At 37.0% G+C, this 19,971-nt stretch overlaps 1 protein-coding gene across 2 annotated transcripts in view; it reads left to right on the top strand.

The window, feature by feature from the left end:
• The window catches only part of EPHA6 (EPH receptor A6), a 472,327-nt gene that overhangs the window by 434,517 nt on the left and 17,839 nt on the right, over positions 1–19,971 (top strand). The gene's annotated exons all lie outside the window — the stretch shown is intronic.

The following is a 19,971-nucleotide window of genomic DNA, read 5'->3' as shown; positions in this document are numbered from 1 at the left end:
TGCTGGGGTGGAGATACAGATTGCCAGGCATGCCTGGCACCCTGGTTTCTACCTCAACTGTCTGCAGACGTACACTTGTCTGCTGGTGAGTACAGATGTTTTGCCCCCAGCCCCAAAGATGGTTTTGATTTGCCTCCTCACAACCATAGCCCTCTGGAACCTTGAGCAAGAGGAATTGGCCCGGAGGCTGGATGACCTCCTGTGGCACCTCTGCTGCTGCATGGAGAAGAAACACCTCAAATGCTTCCTCTTAGGATAAGAGAGGGTGATATATTTTCTACGGTTTGCAGTTGTAGAATGGGAAGGATGTTAATGGGCAATCCTTCAGAGCATCTAGGAAGGTCAAAGAACCTTCTTAGACCATTTCATTAATATCATAGAGCTATCTCTTTCACTCTTGTATTAATTCTTGACTGTGCAGTCTTAGATTTTTCTTAACTGAATTTTCAGTATGTTTTGTATATTAAAATAATGCTTTAGCCAACTAGTGGAGAATGTAAGGAATTTTTTTCAGTTCCCTTTGGCTTTAGGCTTAGATAGGTGCTGAATTTCCTAGATGAGTGGTGACATTTTTTCCATGCACTAATCTGAAAAGCTCTTGGCTCTAATTTGTAGCTTACTCTAGAGTATAAGTTGGCAGTATTCCTGTTCATGCTTCTGCAGTACTGTTCCACCTGTGAGGCATGGCATATGGACATGCTTCTCAAGAGTAAGTCAGTACATCATGTTGCATTCTGTTGTAGACATGCTGGTGCACTGAATTGCCAGCTGAAACAGGAAGGCACACTTAATACAGCATGAATGGATTATTTGACATAAGAAATACAATCTTCCTGAATAACCTAGTACAGAAAATGAAAAAAACTTTGTGATCCTTTCAGTCTCTTGATCATATTGCCTTTGTTCATAGCATTGCAACATTATGATAAGGTGAGGTATGGAAAAACAGAGCAAATAGAAAGATACACCTAACAGCTGTGACTAACAAAAGGAATATATTCCACTGTAACAGTATTGCTTCTGAAAATTGCTTAATTCATCAAATAATGGAGAAAAAAAACCTTACACCACAATGCACTGTAAATTATTCAACAGAAGTAAAGCACGCTATATGTGCAAGCTTTCTTTTCAAAGTCTTTTCTAAATAGGAGCTGCAAAGGTTCATAAAACTGTCATATTCATAAATGATTTAGCAGATCTGCTGCAGTCTTCTTGAGAGAAAAAGATTGGGATCCATAGCTTCAGTGATTTGTTGGGTCTTTAATATGTTTGCTTCTTTCTAATTATATACATAACACTTAGCTTCTTCCATCAGAAATGAATCTATGAATAACATCTGCTTTTTAATTAGGAAAGGTTAATGGTTTTTTGTGTACATTCTTGGCATTACTGTCATCCACAGGATAGTAATATTGCAGAGTTATGTATGTGACAGAATAATCTACAGTTTAATATCAGATGCAAAGAACATCTTGTTTCCATAGTTAAATATCTTAACATCGCTTGATATATATATATATATATTTTTATTTTTTTTTTTTAAGTCATCAACTTCCCTTTTCTCAGATTTTAACTGTAAGTCCCTATTGATGGCTTGAAATCAAGTTTATAATAGTACCCTGACTTAGGCAGAGCTTTAGGCAAGCACAGAACTTTTGCTTGCAGGCTGGATCTGTCACTTAATCACAGAACTATAGGATTATTTTAGTTGGAAAAACTGCTTTAAAATAATGAAGTCGAGCCAACTATCTAACACTAGAATTCCATTGCTAAACCCTGGCATTAAGTACTGCATCTACACATCTATTAAATACCTCCAGATGGCAAATCCACCACTTCTTGGAGCAGCCTGTTCCAATGCCTGACAACCCTTTCATGTAGAAGTTCTTCCTGATACCCAGTCTAATTCTGGCCTGGCACAGCTTTGAAGCTACTGCTTCATATCCACTTTTTACCTGAAAAAAAGACCAATGTCCTGCTCACTGCAGTCTCCTTTCAGGTAGTTGTGGAGACCAGTGAGATCTCCTCTCAGCCACCTCTTCTCCAGCCTAAACAGACACAATTTCTTCAGCTGCTCCTCACGTCTTGTTTTCTGTTCTCTTTGTCCTCTGCTTAGTGCTTTTCTCTGCACACTCTGCACCTTATTGGACACCTCAGCATGCTGCTGGCTCACGTTCAGCTGACTGCTGAGCAGCACTCCCAAGTCCTTTTCTGATGAGCACCTTTCCAGCCTCTCTTCCTCAAGTCTGTACCACTGCATGAAGCTATTATGCCCAAGCTATTATGCACCTAGCATTTAGGCTTGTTGAGTGTCATGCAACTGGATCTTTCCCATCAATCCAGCCTACCCAGGTCCCTCTGCAGAGCCTTCCTATCCTTAAGCAGATCAGCGTGCTCTCAGATCACGTTGATGTCATCTGCAGATTTACAGAGTGTGCACTCAATCTCTTAGTATAATTGATAAGATACTAAAACAAGCCCTAGTACTGAGTCCTGAGGAACATTTCTTGTAACTGGTTGCCAACCATATTCAACTTCATTCACAACCACGCTTTGGGCCTGTCCATCCTAACACTTTTTAACCAGCAAACAGTACATCTGTATAAGACGTGAGCATCCAGATTCTTTAGAAGAATGCTGTGGAAACGGTTCTGAATGTCTTGCTGAAACCCAGGTAAACAACATGCACAGCCTCTCCTTCAGCCACTAAGCAGTTCACCCTGTCATAGGAGGAGATCCATTTGGTCAGGAAGTGTTTTCATGAACCAGTGCTGAATGGCCTAATTATCTGTTTGTCCTGTACATACCACGTGATGACACTCAAAATGATCGAGATGGCTTCATGAATCTCATTTCTAGGATTTTTTTCCTTCCAGCTCTCAAGCTTGGCTCCCTGCTCTTTCATATACAAGATAAGCATGAACTTCCAGCTACTTCTTGCCTGCCACATCTTCTCACAACACATCTCTCCCTGGACAGAATCAGTAGCACCACAAGTGAAGAAACTTCTACCAAAAGTAAACCTGTAGGTAACATAGCCCTTCTTCCAGGTCTTTCATCTTGCTTTTCCCTAAGAAACAATTGTTAACAAAAGTAATTTTAAAGTAAAGTATGTTATACAGGTTTGCTGCCTTTTTTTTTTTCCTGTATTATCTTTTAGAAAGATTTATTAATACTCCTTTGCCAGTGACTAAGGTATGCTCAGAGAGCACAACAATGAATTTCCATGTAGTCCTTCAAGTATACATTTTCTCAGGTTATACCTGAAGGCAGAGCCAAGTCTTTAATAAGAGGATATTGCAGGTTAAGTTATAGAAACCTACATGGTCTAGTATTTCTTTTATAACATTTACTTATGATAGCAAAATTACATATGTAATTACTTAATGGCTTTCGTGAAGAGACTTTTTTTCTGTGTAGGGATGTTTGTCTCCATGGAAGTGTCAGAGAACACAATAGATCTTGTTGCGTTCTGTAGCAAACTGCCTTGTGGAGCCTGCTACTCTATCCATCTGCCACCACCTATGTTTGTTTTTTTTTCCTAGGTTCTATATATCCAGTCACATTAGAAATCATGTTTCACTGCTACAATTCTTATGTTTTGGTGAAACATACTTTCATCCATTAATAAGACATACAAATCAGAATATTCTTCCCATGAACAGTTTCTTTCAAGTGCATGTCATGACCTAAGGAAATGCTTTGATTCCTGACAGTTTCCCTTGTAAGACTGCAATGATGAAGGTGTCAGTCTCTTTCCTCAGGTGTTAGGATGTCAGACCATGGCCTCAAATTTTGCCAGGGAGGGTTTAGACTGGATATCAGAATGTCTTAGTGGGAAGGCACTGGAAGTGGCTGCCTGGGAAAGTAGTGAAGTCACCATCTCTGGAGGTATTCAGAAGACACACAATGTTCCTGTAATATTAAGTGGATGGTTGATCTTGATGATTTTGAAGGTCTTTTCCAACCAAAATGATTGTTTGATTATTTGATTCCATGACTGTTGCTTGCTTGGGATAATTTTAATCTTTTTGAGTGCAATCTTTTTTTCTGCTTCCAGGGCACAGCTAGCAAGTTATACATGCTTCTTGACAGCACATTTAGAAGTTCTTTTGAATTATTCCTCTGGAATGCTCTCACAATTACAAGACATCCCGTCAAGTGCTAGTCTCCCTGTTTGCAACTTTATTTTTAAAGATCGTGGTGACTGTCAGTTCAGCTTCACCTTTTGGCTGGGTGTTGTGAAATCGAGCTGTTAATATGGTTTATTCCAATGGTCTTGAGTAGCACACTGTATCTTTTCAAGGCACCTGTTTCTAGTTCTCCGTATACTGCACTGGAATTTTAAGTTGTTGTGTATTGTGATGTGTTTAGAAAAATGCAAGAAAAAGCATCTTGCTAACAGATAGTTTTCAAGTCTTGAATGTGTAAAAATAAGGAGTTTAATTTAAAATTTGAAGTTAGTTGCAAGGACTACAACACCAGCCTGCATAACAAATGCATTGTAATCAAGGCATTCTTTGACATTGTCTGGAGTTTTTGCATTTAGGTTTCTGTCTGTGGTGTGCTGCATTTTCCTGAGCTTTTTGGACAGGCTTCTTTATAACCAATAATAAAAGGGATTTGTATCAGCCACCTGCACGGAAACTGATACCCTTTGGTAATCAGTACAGTAAGAAATGTATGAAACAGAATCATAAGAGAAGATCAGTGTGACATACTGAAGCATCTCTAAAAGAAGATTGTAGCTCAAAATCTAAAAGTTCTTCTCAGGAGATCTATGACATTAAGAGGAGTAGCAATATTTCACTTATCAGTTTATGTGTGCAGACTTAATGACAGCAGCCAGACAGGCTGGATTAGACCAACTGCTGACCTCTTGCTTGTCACCACTTGTGATTTTACTCTGAGTTTGCTTTGAGAAGAATCAACTCCTAGAATATTCATAAGACTGACATTCTGATACTTTTTTGTGGCTCTTGTAGCAATGAGAAAACCTTAAAAACTTGGCCCTTGAAAGAAAAAGGTGGTTTTGTTTGTTTTTTGGGATTTTTTAAGAGGTACTTGTCAAAAAACAAGTCATGATCTTTGACAATTTGAGTCAGAATTTCTTCATCTTTGGAGTTGACTTGAATGCATTCTGAAAATCCAGATTTTTCTACTTCAGAGAGATGGAGAACAAAGCTGGTACAATTATTTATGTGGAACCTACATATCTTCACCCAAAAACTTGTGGTGTTATTACAGATGTGTATTTTGGTGGCATTTCTGTGTAAAAGATTATTTTTTTTCTGTAGCTAATATGCATGTGCTTCTTCCTAGTAGCATCATGCTACTCATCAGCTTTATAGTCCATGGGAGGATCATCTGTTGCGCATTCCTATATGTTTCAGAACCATGTTTATTGCTCAGGAACAGTTTCTTACTATGTGCCAATGCATTCCTTGTCAGATTGCTTTAAGGCAGCAAATTCTTTTTTTCTGTTCTGTTTTGATAGGCCTCTATCTGTCAGTAACATAACAGGAACTGATATGACTTCATGAGGATTTTGAAGGTTATTCACGTGTGAGCCATCATGATAATCTCGTGGGAGTTTTCTTATTCCTTAATCTTGCTTTTCCTCTTTTCTTCCTTTGCATAATTTTATCAAAGCTATAGAGCTGTAGACAGAATAGGTGAAAGGTGTTAACTGATCTTAGTGATTGCTTGTAGAAGATCATGACACTATAGATAAAGTAAACCATGATGTTTACACTAGAAAAGGACCAAATGCTGTGTGTTCACTGGAACATCTGTGAATTTGGCTTGATGACAAGTCCCAGAGCAACACAATAAAGCCAACCCTCTTTTTCTGCAGCTTTGTGAAGTGTGTTCAATCATATTAATGATAAGAGGTACTAAATTAAATGCAAAGCAAAAAGTATGAAACTGAATTTTCATTGTGGAGGTTAGCATGCAGATAAAATGCCAAGAGAGAGAAGTTATTATCTTGCTCTCTGATCATTTGAGCTAAACAGGAAAAATGAAATTGAACAGGCTATGTGTTCTTGGAGGTTAGACATCTTTCTGCTGTTTTTGTAGTGTTTACAAAGATCAGAGATAAGATACAAACACAGCTTTACTTTGAGAGGTGCACCACAGTGTTGCACTGAGGAGAAGGTTTGATTTAATCTCAAAGCAAGTGTGATTATTATTTTTTTTAAGTCTAGAGATTTATATATGTTACTGGTGGTTAATAACTTCAGCGACATTTCCTCAGTTGTAGGTGGAATATAATGCTAGGCTTGGTAAGTTTTTTAAAGATTGCTTCAAGGAATTTTTAGAGATAACAGTTTTTCCTTACAACCCCTATTTCGTCCTTTCCCAGTGAGGTGTGTACTGTGAGAATAATTTTCATTTTTCTCTATAATTATTTCATTCTTACAAACCTGTATGTTGATTTTTACTTAAGTGAACAGACTGAAAAGGAGAAAGGGGTCTATATAAATATTCATAACCATTGTCTGTTAATTTGTTCTTCTATTTTTATAAGTACAAAATCCATTGTAAAGCTCTTTCCGCTGTGAGATGAAGGCACAGCCCAGGAAACCAGCTGCATAAGCTGGGGCTTTGTCTTAGAGTTTTTTGCCAAACAAATGTCATTTTAGACAAAGGAGAAAAATGTCATTTACAGCCTCTTTCTGGTAATAGTAAGCATCCAGAAATCCAGTTATTGCCAGTGAGAGTTGCAGGTATTCAGCATATTTGAAAATTCTCAACCTCTGTTTCTGTTTCTCCTGCTATTAAATGGAAGGTAGCTTCTTCAAAAGGCTGCTATGAGAGTAATTAGTTAGGAACCACAAAGTGCTCTGAAGAGCAAAATGGCAAAGCAGTGTTATGGCACCCTTTTAATGTTTAACGAATTTCAGCAAAATGGCCTCTTGTTCTGGGGAATACTTATGAAATAGTGTGAAAAACAACAGCTCCTAATTCGGTTGCAGTGCTTGGAAAAATCATTATTGGTCAGTGTACCTCAAACAGAGGCTTTATAGGCTTTCATATAATTGCAAGAACAATTGAGGAACAATATAAAAACAAGCTTGTTTTTCTGATTAAGGGTTGTACATGGTACATTTGCTATGATTACCCTGAATCTAAACAAGACAGTTTCATCCCTGAGCTTTTTAACCCTTAAATATCTTCACGTTCATTTCTAGTATACTTTTTTTGCTGCAACAGTTGCCCACAATTCCCATATCCCATTGCCAAAATCCTTAAGCAACTGATTAATTCTGAAGTGCTTTAAAGATATAAAATGCACAATAAAATATCATGTCTTTTTTCCCTTCTTTCCCTGATTACATCATTAGTGTATGTTGCAAAAAACAATACATACGGATAAACCTGATCAGTCCATCACTTCTGTTAATTCTGTGTAGCTATGAGAAACTGAAGACTAATTTTTACCTTTTCTTTTTTGGATTTGTCTGTTTGTTTTTCTAAGTTCCATCCTTTGGATAAAATTTGGAATGAGGTCTAGAAAGGCCAAGACTGTGCCAACAATAGCTTTGTTTAGACAGATGTGATCATGACCACTTCAACAACCCAAAGCAGAAGCAACTGAAGCAGAAAACAAAAGCTTAAAAAAAATGTTTGGGGAAAGCAAGGGACACCACTTCATGTGGGCTAGTTTTGTCACCACACACATAATTTGATCTCCAATTATAAGCAGCTGAAATAGTGGTGAAAAGCATGAAGATTTTTGCATTAACACCTGTTTATGTGCTGCAGCAAACATGGTTGCAGTAATTGAGTGAGATCTGTAAGCACAAAGTGAGGACAACGAATAGACAGAAGTGCTGCAAGCACATTGTGGAAGGCGATGGCATGCACAAACGTATTGCTGGATTTCTATAAGAAAGCAGAAGCACTGTGGTGTTGAAAGCAAGAGTTGTGCACAAAACCAACTGAAAATTAGAAAAATGTAGGTAAAACTTTTCTACTATCTTGCCTAGCAAAAAGAGCAAGAAATGAGTGAGATACTGCCACTAAGAATAATGCCTGAAACCATGGAAAAAGAGATAAAGATGCTAGGTTGAATCCTGCAACCCTAATCATTTCTCATCCAAGAAAAGTCAGCAGAAGCCATAGCAGATGCATTTAAAAGACAAAGATTTCTAGAACCCACTTGTATTTCAGAAGTAAGTTTACTATCTGTGGATCAGCACAAGTGCAAAACAGAGGAATGGAGAAGTATTTAATCCAGGCACTGAAACGTGAGGGTCCTCAAGTAGACAGATTCAGCTTAAGAGATGAGCTAAAGGCTCACCACATGGGTGGGAATGTGCACACCCCATGGGATACAAGATGGAAGGAGCAGTGAAGAGCTTCCTTTTTGAATGTTACATCTTATCCTAGGCGTAAAACTGGATCAAAGCCTGATTTTTCTTCAGAAATGATTTTTATGTTATAGGTTGAGCATGAGGGGTTTGTGTTGTTTTCTATTTCAAGGCTGAGTTACGCCAAAACCACAGCTTCATTAATGGTGAGAATACATGTCATAGCGATATGCCATGGGAGAAGTTTCACAGAGTATGGCAGAAGGTGTGGAAATTTGATAGATGGCTCATCTAGAGTAATTTCCCAGAGCACTCTCTTGAAGTTGTAATTTGTGAACTCTCGTGCCTGGAATAAATCAAGTACCATTCCAGAAAGCAGTGACAAGTGATGATGTCTTCTTTTCAGTGTTGTTTTTAATATAATTGAATCGCTGGACACTGAATGTACCTCAAGTTCATCAGCATCAGCCTGATATTGCTGTTTTTACTAGGCGTAATTATACCTTTTCTTTGCAAAATTCAAGTTCTTTTTTCAGCTATTCCATCAGATCTAAAGGAACCCTCTGGGTTATTAAGAACTTCTGATGAAAATCACCAGTTTAAGAACACAAAACCGTGTATTAGTATTCCACAATTTCTCCATTCATTGTTACCAAAATCAGTTTGCCTTCATTTTCATAAAGGTACAAGATCATAATCATTAAATCAAGGGGAGAAAATCTATAAACCAAAGAGTTGTCATTTTCAGTCAAAAGAGAAAAATGTTTTTTATTAAAATGTCATCAATTTCTGCTGTGTCTTTGATTTACTCTCTCTTTCTCGGTGCTATTACCTGGAAGAGCTTACCTTAAGGTATTTTTGATGCTGTAGGCAGAGCTGCATGGCAGATGCAGGATGGCTGCCTGTTGGAATACACATTGTTTTGCAATTGAAAGGCTTTGGAAGTCCATTTTCTTCTTCCATGTATTTATTTAAAACATATAAGCGTAACTGAGATGATTTATGGGAAAACAAAAAACAACAACAACAAAAAGCATATGCTTTTTGTATAGCACAAAAAGGGACAGAAGTTGCACCTGTACATTATGCAGGATGGCCATGCGAATGCATCACTGCCATGCATTTGCACCTTAAGGCAGGAGCTAAATAAACTTTGACATAACTTAGACAGACACATGAGCTTAATTTGCATGGAACTCAACTGTTAAAAGATATTTACATGATCATTTCCCTGTGAACTAGTGGATAAAAAAGTTTTCTCATTTGCTAATCTACATCTGCTAATTTAATGTTTCTAAATTTAGAGAGGAGTGGAAACCCAGCTCATTTTGAACTAGGTAGATTTTTCAGTGAAATACAGTGTTTGTTTTGGGCTGGGTTTTTTAGTTGGTTGGTTGGTTTGATTTGGGTTGAGTTGGGTTTTTTGGATCAGTAAAGATACTCTTAAAGATCAAAATAAGTTTCTTCTAATTTGATGAAGCTTTTGTGTGAACTCATTAAGGTAAAGTTGCCATTGTTTAGAAGGTGTATAGCGATTTATATAAACCATAACTGGTTTAGCACCAGTGGCAAATCTGATGTCAGAGAATAATTGTATCACCCATTATGCCATGTATCTTCTTGCCTTTGTATTCCAATCATCTATTAAACAAAGTACCCCGGAAGATTGTTTATCCCTAGATAATTGTCTCTACTGTTAAGTACTACTTCATCACAATGTTTCTTTCTGATGATGTCTTACTGTAATGTATCATGGAAGTGACAACTAATATATTGTACAATAAAGTAAAATATCCCTTGAGCAAGGTACAGGGACGATAAATTATGTTAATATGTTATTCCCATTATATTATCATCAGTCAGATGATGATTTAGTATGATGCATCATCAATAAAAGATAATCTAATAGTGTATTACTCAAAACTTTATGCCATCTGGTAAACACAATGAGTTAATTCAATTGACTTAAAGGACAAAAGTTATCCTAGTTCCACAGTTCACATGCAGCCTAAATTAAAATGCATCGAGATACAGAAAATAACTATAAAACATCTGTCTAAGAAGAGAAATACTAGGAAATGTTGCTATTATATAAGTCAGAGGCAGAATATCAGTACCTGCAAACCAACATCATGCTAGTATAGCCATTATATGTTATATACTAACACTATTAGTGTGACTATGCTATTAGAAGCTTCCATGTAACCCCCAGTTAATGTTTTATGTAAGTTATTGATAATAGTGAAACACAAAGAAACTGACTTGACATTAAATGCCTTTTCTCGTTTTATAGAGAATTAGTTCAATTGGATATTTACAGGAAGTTTCAACCATATTTTTGTGCCAAACTGTTTATCAAACAGATGGTTATCCTTCTATTCAACAGATTGCATGCTGACATGCTGTAGTGATCCATGGATGGTACCAGCCTGTCACTAGACCGAATAGAAATATCAGATAAACTTTGTTAGTGTCTATTCTACCCTAACCCCATCAAAGCAAATATATATTATATATAGAGAGAGAGAGAGGGAGAGAGAGAGTTGTACTTCATGGTTGTATTTCATGTTGGTTCACTTAGAAATGTGGAACTTCAGTTGTACGTCCAAGGAATAATTTTATTCCTTTTATTTTTTCCCCCTAAGTGAATTTATTTATTGAAGAAAGATGTGAAAGATAGTGACATTCCTTCACAGAGCAATAAAAAACCTCCACCCACACCCAGTGGCCAACACACACTATCATAGGGCAGTATTTCTACAGGTAACAACCTGCCAGTTTATCTCCTCAGTACTTGGTCCTTTTTCTGTTGCTTGAACTTATAACAGTTGAACTGTTTAGTCAGTGAGTTCAGTCATTAAGAATATATATAAGTAATGAAGTCCGGTACAAAGACGTATAAAGGTAGTCATAGAACTAATAACCTCAAAACCTCTTATGATCATTCAGATAGCTGTCTAAAAAGTTACAGTCTTGCATGAAGAACAGCACAAGTCTGTGGCCTTTCTTTAAATTTCTTTAGCTTTTAAGTATTAACTTTCTTTACCCTGAAACATTAATAGCGTGTTCACATCCTCTCGTTTGCAGTTACACTGTTACAACCTGTATCTGTATTTTACCTGAAAGTCAACTGAGGTCACAGGAAGGGAGTACTTATCAAACTCAGTGCTTTTTAGTTCAGTAGAATATCTCCAAAATGCAATCAGTAGCAAGTTCCAAGGAGAACTGTAGCAAGAAACCTTTCATGTCATGATGCGTTCCCAGCTTCGGTTTTTGAGCTTTTACCAGCCTGTTGCTCAAAGGCTTTCTTAACTCAGAGATGTGTATCTGTCATGAATATTTCCTCTGTCAGTTCATGTAGTTATTTTAGGAGATGTTTATATTTTTAGAGTTCGTGACATCCCAGAGGAATAAATTTCCTAGTTTAAAAAAAAAAAAAAACCTCTTTTTTTTTACTTCTCATTATCTGCTTTTTGCCATTTACATGTGATAAATCCTGATTCACTCATATACTCTCCACCTCTTGACATCTCTATTGCATTTAGGGTTGTATAAATCTTTGTTCGTTCCTTTAATTCCATACCTTTGAACACCTCTCCTGTCTTTTTCTATAGATCTGTCAGTTTTGTTTTGTCCTTTTTGTATGCGGGATCAAGACTACAGTCAGTAAACAATATGCAGGAGTACAGTATGTTTCAGCAGTGCCATAATATGCTGTTGTCAGATTCTTTCCTTTTCCCTATCATTTCTATCTTTTTTTTTTCTTTTTGTTTAGTCCTCTGTTGGTCATGGAGTTGATAATTTCATATAACTGTTTTAACCAGAAGATCATAGAGTTGAGCAGAGATAGCTCAGTAGAGTCCTGTTTTCTTGTTTTTATGTATAGTTCAAAGCATTTTGTTCTGTTTGCATCACTTAGTGACACTTAACTTTGTATCATTTTGTCACTTGACAATTCAGTAACATAAAATTCTTCTCAAATATTTGTGGTCCATCATAATCTTTGCTACCATCAGTACTTTTGCATTATTAGCAGTTTTTCCTGTTTACTATCCAGTCTTTATTGTAGATTCTTTATACGTACACTGACAGCTGGACATTAGGGTTGGTTCCTGGGGGATACTGCTCTAAAAACTGACCTTTTCTGTCTGTTTGTTTCCTATCTTTAAACCAGTGGCTAATCCATGAACTGACTGAAACTTAAAGAACCAGTAAAGTCCTTCAAGATAAGCTGAGAAGTGACCTCACAAAAATGTGAACAGAAGATTTAATTCATCAGTTACTAAGATACTAATTCTTCTTGGCCCATCTGGGATGAAAACTAAAGCAATGATACTTGCAGAGTAGCTTAGCTTCATCATAATTCTGATCATCACCAGCTGTGTATGACACTGTAACTCTCAAAAGAAAAGCCTACTTTCTGTGATGTTTCTGACGCATTTCTAGCACAAAGTTTTAAGAAGCCTTTATTAAATAAAATCCTGCTGTACCCCACAGCAAGCCATATATGAACTTAATATCTGGGTCCCTAGACTCTCTCTAGTGCAGTAAAATATTCTGCTGCAGTCTCATTTTGAAGAAAACATGCAAGTTTTTTGTTAATTGAATATGAAAATGTATCCTGGAGTCAGTGCTGCAGCTTATATATTTTTCAATTTTGCATGTAAATTCATTGTATTTGTCCTCAATTTTCAAGTTTCCATGTATTTCTAAGTTTTTATTGACCATTTTTAATTAAATAGTGGGGAAGAATTATGGCAGGGGTTCCGGGACAAGGCAGTCAAGTCTGATCTAGTCATTATGACAGCACAGGCAGAGGCCACTGGATTATCAAAACATGGGAATTGTTGTGCATGTCAACTGGATATTCATGTTGAAATTACTAGCTGTGAAATCATTAATGATAGCTAATCACACAAAGTGCTCAAGCAGCTCATAGTAACTGTTACTTTTGATCCAAAAATAAATACTTCATGGAGCTCTGAAGAAGTCAGGGGCATCATTTCAGAAGAAAATTTTGACTGATGCTATTAAAAAAGTATAGTACCAAAAAATATTTTTGGTTCTTGTTTGTTTTTGGGTTTTTTTTGTTCGTTTGTTTTGTTTTTTTTCAGTGTAACTTGCTTATTTTTAGAGAAATGTTTGTATTCAATAGGTCAGTTCTGCTCTAAGAATGCACATTGTGGCAAGTTTCTTTGTAGCTCAGTTGTGCAACGTAAGATATCCTTCAAATAAGTATCTCGGAACAAATCCTCTTCACCTTTTCCATTGACTTCAGGACTACTCATATAATCAAAGTGAATAGGCTTAGGGTGTTCAGATTGAAGGACTCTGTAGGAGTAGCTTTCAAGAAATTGGTTACGGCTGTAATGTGAGCTGTGCTGACACAGCTGGCAGATAGCTTGAAATTGGTGCTCTCAAAAAGAGATAGATCTTTGTCAGAAATATTAGTTTCAAGAAAAATGACCTTTTTCCTATCTTTACCGTCAAGTACTGCTATGGTTTCTAAACTGGATTTGTAGAGAAGCATGGCTATGATATTTAATTTCAGAAAATAAATAATTTCTGTCATTGATGGCAAAGTACCCAATACTGTAAAATTTGCTGATGCATTCTTAGTGCTAGGGAAAATGCCCAGGTCCATCCTCTACAACTTTTGGAGGTTCTCTGGCCCAACCAGATTCAATGTTACTTGTCAAAAAAACAGTTAAAACTACTTAATTAATTTGAAAACTAAAGAATATTCATTCTTAAAATAAATGAGCAAAAACATTTTATCTTTCAATGAGCATCTTGTAGAGGAAGATATCATGGCTAACAAGAAAAAAAATCTGTAATCCTGTTACTTAACAAAAACAAGAGTCAGCAACATCAACCACTTACATTTGGTCCCTTTCTGCATCTTTGTCATTGTGCAAAGTTCTTTAAATTGCACTGTCAGGAAAACGTGATTGCAGGACAGATGTAAGCAGTCCAAAATATTCACTGTCATTTCACTTACGTGGATTTTGAGGGTCAAAGCTATTCATTTTTATGAGACTTATTATCTTTCAATCCAAGTGACGATCAGTGCCTCAGAACAGGCAAGAGACTGTATGCTGAAGGGTTTTGTTTGAAAGGAGATGCTGCCATTGCTACTGATGAGAATTCTTCTCATTCTGTAGAACATTCTACATTTCAGAAGTGTTGAATATTTAGAAGAGTACTGTAGTATTTTAGTTCTTTAATTTTTGAACTTAATATAACAAGAGGGGTTTTTTTATATAAAAAGTCAATTGGGTAAGATATATCTGGTTTTTGGGTGGTTTTGTGTCTAACTTAACACTTCAAATGTCCTGATTACCTTCAGGAAGACAAAATGACGAGCTGGGTGCAGTATGTGACAGAAGCATCCTGCTGTGCCTTTAATCCTAGTGCTTGTTAACATGAAATGTTTCTGATAGTCAATGGACAAACTTTTCATCTTGGCTATTTTATTTCTGCTCATATCTTAACCAGTGATTTTTTCCATCCGCTAACAGCTTTCCTCCTTCTTGAAAATGCAAATAAACTTGTAGCGTATGGATTAATATTCATAAATGACACATTGTCAAAATCATAAATAATAACTTGTGACAAATCTGATGGCTAATTTAGGGAAAATAAATTAAGTTCTACATAATTAACATTAGTGTTATTAATCGGGATATTTGAAAGGAAAAATATTTTTTCTTCAGAGATGAGAACAAAATCGTGCCTTTTTGAAAGTCAGGGATTTTGTTCATTCCAGTTCTGAGCAAAATGGAGGACTGGCAGAACGGGCTGGGACTGGGCATAATGAAGGCAAACTCTGAAATACCCTTTCAGAACTGTTTCCCTATCCTGACGAGAACTTTCTCAGATATTCCAGTAGTCTTCAGAGGATAATGTTGGTAATACTGCAGAGTTCTAAATTGTGATTTGACGGTGCTAAATTCTCACTATTCATAACTCTGTGCATGAAAAACTCAATTCATATGCTAAAATAAAAGCATCGCTCCAGTAAAGTGGGCTTTGGCTTTTGTAAAGAATGATGAATGATGTCCAATTGTTAAAACTAATCTATAGTTACTTCTGTCTCCATTCTGAAGTTTTGTGGGTTTTTTTTTTTTCCCATTTCTGTAATGTGGGGTGGAAAACAAGACCAATAATGCACTTATGTCATGGACAATTATTGCACAATTTGGCAACATCATACATAAAGGAATAGTAAGTGACAGATAAATATGAACTGTTGTGCTTTATTAGACTAATGGTGCGCATAGTTCAGTCCCTCTTGTCCTGGAGAGACAGTTCTAGGTGCCTGTGGATCTGGAACTGATGGGTCTGCACCTCAGCATTTCACAAAACCTCAGTCAGCTCAGTGACAGCCTCTCTGCATGGTCTGTCATTCAGGGAAAACAAGGAACAGATTTTTCAACAGAAACAGGTACTCTTTCACATCACTGTTAGCTCTGAGGACATCATGGGTCTGACGCATTTTGTTTAGTTCTGACAGCTTACCCATCTTTGCACATCCATTGAGAGCTCATAAATCTCAGCTTCAGTTTTGTTTCTAAGGTTCTTACTGTATTGGAAGTTTCAGTGTACTGAGAGTTGCTTCTCACTTTAATTAGCCAGCAGGGCATGCCGAGAGTTCTGAGAATCTAACAGACTTCCTTCTTTGCTTCTGTGCCCTCTGTGTCACTTTTCCCATCGAGGATTTTGAGTTGATGCATCTTGACCTTCATCTTGGTGGAATAATGGGCTGTAGCTGCCACTTACATTGTTCTGCTCAAGTGTTAAAGCATTTTTAAATATTTAATTAAAGTAACTGTTCAAAATTGGAGGTGGCAAAAATGCAGAGTAAGGAATGGGCTTTGCTACCTGTTAGGCAGTACTCAGTGTCAGCATCGGTTGCTCTCTGGGGTCTTTTAACAGAGCTGATCATAAACAGTTTTTAAATGTAAGTCTGAAGAAGAGACAGCATGTTGGGAAGACTCGTCTCTCCCATGCACAGCTTCAGGCAAAGAAAGGCATTCTGTAGCATGTAATTGCAATTCTCTTGCTAAACATATGGTGAACACCGTGCTGTTGCCAGCTCTGCAGGGAAAGCGAGTGTGTAGGTGTGGGTGGGCAAGGGGCAAATTCCATTCCAAGAGCTGATCTCTGAATAGTTCTACTCACAAAGCAGTTTCAGCCTAATGCTCTAATTCCAAGGGGATTCTTGACATTGCATTGTAAAATTACTTATTAAATGCAATCAAGGAAAAATCAGGAGCTTGTCAGCATTCAGCAGGCAGCATACAGATAAGAAGGCTGAATTCTAATAATTTGAGCTTAGTGTTCTTTTACCATGTGAAAATAAAATTAGCTCGCCACTGATGTTGTTCCTAATGTATGAGATGAGGCAGGAATATAGCATGAGCCTTAACAACACTTTGCCCCTTTCCCTCTTCCCACAAAAAGAATAAGGAGTGTGCACAAGGGCCTTCTGATGCACATTGCATCACTACAGTAACATAATGTAGGCGATTTATAAATGTTCTTAAGTTGAAGGTAAGGCGTTGTGTAAACAGTATTTATTATGTTCCCATTTAGATTAACATATGAAAGAAAATGTCCATTGTCAATAACATGGCTTATTTTCTAACCAGGTGCAGGAATTATACTTTCAGCTACTCTAAACCTAATGTGTATTTTATTACTCATGAGCAGCTTTTATTACTGTTTGGTTATATATCTCTTAAAGCACTCATATTGCTATCTCTGAATTTTGGGCTCGCACATAAATAAAACAAGGTTTTTTGCATAAGAAAAAATATTTTACAAACATAATTGTTAAAATTTACATTTTAATTAATATAATGTCTTCATATATAAGATTAATCCACTGTAAAAAAAGTCTAAGTTTTGCTTCCTTTTGTTTTTAGGAATAGCTTAAAAGATTTTTTTTATATTGCAACACTGAGCACATCTTATGCCCTTGAAAATGAACTGCCGTGAATTTTGTTAAGGTTCTGTTCTCCATTCTCATTTTCACACTCAGTGAGCCACTACTGTTTCAGTCCAAAAGGGATCAGCCAGTAAAGCTGTATGATGAAACTAGTTGCAGAGTCTAGTCAGATTCTTTAAAACTCATTTATATTTAGCCAGCAGTCTCAGATTGAGCCACAAATGCTGCTCAGGAATATAGCAGTGACTGCTTTTTTGAGTATAATTTGGGAATACGTAATCAGATTCATGAAAAAAAAAGCCTCTTAAAAATTTATCACACGTATCATGTTATCTGTATGATTTTATAAATATTAAAATGTGTTAATATTCAAATGCTTTTTATTTGCATGAATAGATTTGCGTTTTTCCTAAAAGTAAATATTGTTACTAACACACGACTTTTTATTAAAATTCAGATGTTGGTAAAGGATTAATAAAACTCCATGAAGTAGAACTGTAGGCTCATTGTAAATTTGTCATGATGAACAGCGTGGAAGTCTGACAGTAACACAGTCATTTAAACTGGTATTACATCTCCTGAGACTGTGATGAGGAAAGAAGACATGAAATTTTTGTTTTGCATCCTCCCTCAAATGCTGTTGTGGCACTCCAGAAAGACTCTCGAATGGTCATCAAGCAAAAGGCAGCGTGAGGGGCTTCTTGCTGAGCTTAAGCTCAGAGAGTAACCTCTCATTGCTGTCCTGTATTGTTTGGCAGCCAGGATTAATACGACATGATGAGGAAGGGCATGTAGGGTTTTCAGGGCAATGTCTCTTGTGATTATGGGTCAGCATGAATGTTGTATACTTTATTAAAAATCATGCGTCCAGGTCCAAAGTCAGGAGGTGGATACTACAACCCTGTGACTTTGGGCCAGTAAAATATCTATTGCCCTCCAAAAACCTGCAGAAGACAGGGATCTGTGGATGCAGTTGTATCAATTTGACAATAACGTGTTTAAAAATAAAGGAGTAAGCTTGGTCTAGTAAAAAATACAAGGCCTTTGACCTTATGGTGTGAGGAGATATTTTTCCTTAGTCCCTGCTGTGATGTGCTGTATTCTGCAGGTCACCCCTAACACCAGGCATTTCTCAGGAAATGTCCCCTGGTCAGACAAGCACAGTGCATGGTCCATGTAGGCACACATGTAAATACTTGAACCCTCCTTTGTCTAGGGAATCCTGGGCTTACACATCCCACTGCTGCTGCACCTAGGCTGTGAGTCATCAAATGACAAATGCACTCATCTTATTTATTTACAAATTAGCCTTGTCTTTCCTTGGGAATGTCCCATCATGAATCTCATTTGGAATCACTTCACTATTCTCATACCACAGTGTGTTTGTAAACACTTCCTAAGTGGCACAGCTGTACCAGAGAGGGACTGTGGAGGTGGTCACACCCTGCAGCCGTAGCACATGCTGGGCAGGACTCACTCAGGGTGGCAGTGGAGGTGGCACCTCATGTGTCTGGCCTGGCCACCCAATTGTTGCATTAAGGAAAGCAAAAAGAGCAGTGATGCATCTTGGGCAAAAAGGCAAAATTACCTTTATCTTACTGCTTTTAAGATCAGTAGGCAGTTTGACACTGATGACAACCAGAGCTGAGCAGGTAAAAACAAATAACCTCATACAGAGGAGTTCTTGGCTACCCTCACAACTATCTTACCCCATAAATGATAACTGTACTTCTTTCATTAGAGAGTGACACTCGGTAATAAGAAGTCAGCTTACTGGCATGACACCACAGACACCAAGCTTTGCTTTTGAACACTTTCTGATAGAACAAGCATCTTCTGAGTCAGCATAGAGTCAGGCCTCAACAGTTCACAGACAAATAATTATATGTGTATTCAGAGCAAATTAACCAAGATTTGCATACTTGTTTTTAACTGTGGCTTCTCTTTGTCTGCCAAACCAATGTTCTAGTTCATTTCTTCTTTTGTTTCTGTCAGAAATGTCATCATTACACTGAGCAAAATCTATCACTGCTGGTTGAAAGCAACTCAGCTCCCATGGCTGCCTCCTACCATCTAGTGGCACCTTCCACACACTGCTCGCTCAGTCGGAACAACTGATTTGAATGACAATAAATACGTGCTTTCCAGTGGAGAAGAAACACTCTGTTTCAAAAATAAAAAATAGTATTCAAATACAAACAAGTTATGGGGACCTAGATCAAATTCAGGGATCTAAATTAGTAATGTCAGAGAAAAACTGTGCATACAGTGGTCCCCAAAAGAGTGAGTCAGGTTTGTTGATAGAATTACCTCTACTTTTGTGGTAGCACCACGATTTTATGTTGGAAACTACAGAACAAAGCTATTTAATACCCTAAAGAAATGCATATTAGAAATACACTTAGTTTGCTTATGTAAACATTTTAACAGCACAAAATTACACCAAAAAAAAAAAAAAGAATTAGAAGACCTTATCAAAAATAAAGAATAGACTATAGTTTCCTTTTCACTTCTACAATTTTATTAAGTGCTTTGGGTGTTCCATTTTGTAATAGACGTTTCTATTTCATTTGAGAAAGGAGATTAAATTTCAGTGTATTAGGAATCTCAGTTTGGGAGATTTTCAATCAAACAGCAGGTTCTGACTAATTATATGGCTCTGAACAAACATGAATCATCTAAAATGCTTTCTATTCTCTG

This window comes from Cyrtonyx montezumae, unplaced genomic scaffold (assembly GCF_038088225.1).
Source record: "Cyrtonyx montezumae isolate F1298 unplaced genomic scaffold, pur_monq_1.0 scaffold_3, whole genome shotgun sequence".
Lineage (NCBI taxonomy): Eukaryota > Metazoa > Chordata > Aves > Galliformes > Odontophoridae > Cyrtonyx > Cyrtonyx montezumae.
The sequence above is the reverse complement of the archived record's forward strand: the minus strand, read 5'-3'. Positions and strand labels throughout refer to the sequence as shown.